We start from the raw sequence: 4,982 nt of genomic DNA, 5'->3' as shown, positions 1-4,982 counted from the left end.
TCTCTTTCAAAAAGAAAAAGGAGTCATTAATTATCCGAACGTTCGTGAGGCTCTTCTCGGAATCGGAGGGGATTAAAATCCATTAATATGTTTGCATCCAGTTTAATCGTCTCTGTTTGATTTTTGTTGTTTGCCATCTGGAAAGTGAGTCGATGTTGCGAACGATCATTTTCAAATGCCAAGAAATGTACGAGAAGAAAATTCTCAACTCAATTCGTTTGGGGTAGAAATGAGTGACTGTTGGACAATAGCCATGTCACAGATAAAGAAAACCGAATAATTTGAGGTTTCATTAATTGTTCAACAGGCAAAAGTTGAACATAAGCTGTGTGAATACGTATAAAAAGTCGAACAATTAACGGCTTCGTTGCTTTCGAGTTGAAATTTTAAATTCAGACATTTGAACAGATCAAGTGAGAAGTGTGAAATCGACTGTTGGGAGAAGGGCTAATGGAATCACATGACGACTGATGTCAGAATGTCTCATTTTGCTAAGAGTTTGGCGAGTGTAGTGCACGCGCACGCTGCACAGCCAAGGAAGCGAGTAAGACCACTTTGGCAGCGATTATAAATAGGGAATTAATTTCGGTATGTTTTCATACGAAAGGGTATGTATTTTTTTCTTACTCATGGGGGATAATCTGCTCAACAGACGCTAGCATAGCATAGCATAGACGATTGTACACATCGTGGGTGGCTATGCAATGCTCAGCTTCATATATTTTGAAAAAAAAAAAAACTAACACGTAGTGTCGCTAAAATAACGTTTAGGATTAACGCCTTTTTCAACGTGTTAGAGTTGGTAATCTGCTCAACAGACACCTGAACAAATAAAAAGTTGAAGCCAGCACTACTCTTCCCTCGACTCACTAAACAACATTCCCATCACTAAATCCCATCACCATCCTATCGTCTCTGGCAGTGCTTCCCAAAATTATATCACGTCAACTAATTTATTTGACGTATTGTAAAACGATCCATTCTGAAAGACATTCCTGTCCGGAGAGACACAACATCCTGATGATCCGCATTATCCAAAGTCATACTATCGTCGTCCGGAAAAAAGCGGGAATCCCGAAAAAGGCGACTCAAATTCTGCAAGTGACCCTCCACCATGCTCAGAGCGCCACGGGTGTGCTCTGTCGGAGGTTCACCACCTCATTCAAGAGCCATGGGTCAATAAATCGAGAATACCAGCTATTCCACAACACTCATGTAAGTTAGTATATGATGACAACCAGCTTTCTCCTAGATCGGCTATTTTATTACTGTAGATATTTTCCAATTTCAGAATTCATAAAAAGGGACATCGTAGCGGTCAGGATGGGGGTACTTTCCGCTAAAGGGAGTAGAGAGATCTAGGTGGTCTCGGCATACCGCCACCAGAGATAGCTGCGTTCGTAGCCTACAGTCACCGCCACAAAATCTCCTTCGTCATTGGGTGCGACGCAAATGCACATCACACCGTATGAGGAAGTACTGATCTAAACACCAGAGGTGAGTACCTGTTACAGTTTCTCTCTTCTAAGAATATTGACATTTGTAATGATGGTGAGAAGCCCACGTTTGAAAACTCCATTCGTCAGGAAGTTTCGGACCATAAACACATCATTTTCGAATGGGAAGAGGGTCTAACGATGGAAAAAACGATTAAAGATCCTTCCCCTACATTGATCACCGCTTGCTGATCCGACTTTCGGTTGTTCACAGCCACCACCTCAGCTTTGTGGTGAGCCAACTCCAGTTTCCTAGATCTCATCCACTCCTCCTCTGTGTCGTAAGCTAGTACTCGATTCTGGAAGTAACTTCAGAGTATCTTGTACAGGTTGTTACATGTGAAAATGTCCCATATATTTATCTATAGATAAACAAAATGAAATATAAAATTGTTTTGCGATTGCGAGAGTGAAGGAGTTAGATCAGAATTTTGTAATTAAAAATCACCTTTTGGCATGCATGCCGCAAACATCCATACCCCACTCCGACAATTCAGGAAAAAACGCTATTTGGCTCACCACGAAAAGGAAACGCATATTTGAGACTTCGGATGATAGTTTCCGCCCAGCGGAGACCCGAGCGATATATAGGAGGGTCCCTGATGGCTAGCGATACGGGACTAGATCGCTCTCTTGTGCTCTGACCACCGAAGAAGTCGCACCAATTGAAAAACTTCCCGCCGCGAGCTCGGAATGTCCCTGAAAAGGTTGACAAGGTTTTGAAAAACCTCGTGAACTTCTATTCTTCTGTCTTTGTACCCGACAGGCAAGCGTCTACGGTCGACCTCTCTTTTTGGAAGCCGAACTAGTTGCTCGCTTTGCTCTAGCAGAATTAGTCAAGAGCTGACCAATTGGCATGTGTCAGATGAAGAATCTTTATCTGACCATCTGATGTGGTTGCAGCCAAATTTCATGGATACTCACCATCCATTGACACTCCAAGTGATTTAGATGATGTCGTTGATACTACAACGGCCTTCATCATGAAAGCTTTTGAAGAAGCTTGCGTTCTGCGGTCTGTGAAGACCACAAGAGGAACCCCTTGGTGGAACTCTGATCTGGCGAAGCTCAGGAAACATTATAGAAAGAGTTGGAACAGACGCTGGATTGGAGTTTTTCAGGTCAGCTCGCAAGGCCTACCAGAAAGCTCTTCGGTGTGCTGAACGATCCGGCTGGAAAAACCTTTGTACAAATGTTTCCAGTCTGAGTGAAGCCGGTCGGTTGAACAAAATCCTTGCAAAATCTAAGAATTTTCAAGTGAACGAACTTCGTTTGCCAAATGGTGATTTCACTTCCTCTGATGAGGAAGTTTTGGAATATTTATTCAGTACACACTTCCCGGATGTGTGGATATTACATCTTCGGTTGAACCTGATGTCTTTTCTTGTAGTTATGATTCTTTAGCTTTGGCTCGCAGTATCATAACTTTAGAATTGATTGCTCCTTTGAAATCTACTGGGGCAGATGGGATCTATCCTATTTTGCTGCAGAAGGGATTTGATCATTAAAAACATGTTTTGAAACAACTGTTTGAAGTTTTGCTACAGGGTATATTCCCAAATCCTGGCGGGATATTACTGTAAAGTTTATTCCGAAAGTGGGTCGTGTGTCGTATGAAGAAGCAAAGAGCTTCAGACCTATCAGTTTGACCTCTTTTCTTCTGAAATGCTTAGAACGCATTGTCGATCATCACATCCGTGATGTTCATCTGGCCAACGTGCCTCTTCATGTGAACCAACATGCCTACCAATCTGGTAAGTCCACTGTGACTCTTTTTCACAAGGTCATTCACGATATCGAGAAGGCATTCGCTCAAAAGCAATTCTGCTTGGGGGTTTTCTTAGATATCGAGGGTGCCTTTGACAACGTGCCTTTCGATGCCATATTGGAAGCCGCACGGGGTCATGGTATATCTCCAATGATTTCCAATTGGATTCACCAAATGCTTAAAAACCGACATCTCTTCGCGACATCGAGTCAAGCGGTGATTAGGTAATTGAGTGTTTGTGGATGCCCCCAAGGGGGAGTCTTATCACCACTTTTGTGGAATCTCGTAGCAGATACGCTATTGAGGCAACTCAATAATAGCGGTTTTCCTACTTATGGTTTTGCCGACGACTACCTAACATTGTTAGTCGCAGGGCTGGTAGCGAGTCACTATTTAGTGACTTGGTCACTATTTTCCTGTAAGTCACTATAAAGTCACTATTTTCAAGACTTTTCAACTAAAGTCACTTTTTCTGTTAAAAAGTCACTATTTTCAACTATTTCCAATCTCCTGAAATCTAGCCAGGGAGTAAAACAAGAGTTGATGTTTAAAATAGTGAAAAGCAAGTTTTGTGTTACTGGAGACAACAAAATATTGTCTTTTTTGCGTTTGATTCTTGCGACTTTACTAACATTTCGATAGATATTTCGACAATAATGAAAACTAAAGTTGTTTTTTTAAAGAAAGTTACTGGCAATATACCTTGGGCATTTTTAGAACTTTTGCTAAAACTCTTGGCGAAGTTTTCGTTAAAATTTTCAGTGAGCATGCATTGCGTACCTGTAATATATATGTAATCATTTCTGTATGCATTTCTTGCATATTCTGATGCAGTTCCTGAAAGAAATTCTCGCAGATTCCGTGGGCCTGATAATTTTTTTTAAGGAATGCCTAACAAATGCAATCTTAAAAACATGTGGTATAATCCCTTTAGAATGTGTAGTGTCTAAAATATTTTTTACAGTGCTTCTCAAATATTTGCTGAAAAAAAATACTTAAAATTTCTCCATTCTTAGAGAATGATTGCACTACCGTTTTTGCTAGGATATACCTAATAATCAGTCGAGAACATGGCTGTGCTGCTGCAGGTGCAACCGAACCAATATATTTTCTCTTGTATCCGTTCAGATCTGAGAAAAGGAAAAAAACATAACTTTTGGGACCAGAAATTACTTCCTAATGTGCAAATTTCATGCTGACAGATTGTGCATTTATGAAGTTTATTTAAAATAAAATCTAATCTAGTCAACAATAAACCCAACAACTTCTCCCTTAATGCCACGAATAATACGCCAGAAAAAAATGAGACCTGTAAATCTTTTGGGGATTTCATCATAGACTTCCTAAAATGAGATATTTTAGAGAAATATGGAATTCTGCTACAAGTTAATCCAACATTGTATTGTATATTCAGAATGATAGAATGATCGTTGGTTTTCTCCCTGTAGTTTCTTCAGAAATGTTCGAAGGGTTTGCCGAAAAAAAATACTTCAGGGATCCCACCAAAATCACATTATTATTTTATGTTATTGGTTTCCACATTTTTTTTTTATTTTGAGAGGATTCTTGAAATCATACTTGAGAAATTCTAACATTTACTCACACATTTTCTATGCATATGTTTTCTACATGAATTTTACCAAAAAAAATCAAACCATGTTTATAAGAATTTTATAAGAAATTCCACATTTGAAGCATCGCCATTTCCAAGGACACAC

The sequence above is a fragment of the Aedes albopictus genome, chromosome 2, assembly GCF_035046485.1.
Source record: "Aedes albopictus strain Foshan chromosome 2, AalbF5, whole genome shotgun sequence".
In the NCBI taxonomy this organism is placed as follows: domain Eukaryota; kingdom Metazoa; phylum Arthropoda; class Insecta; order Diptera; family Culicidae; genus Aedes; species Aedes albopictus.
This window is presented reverse-complemented; position numbering follows the sequence as displayed.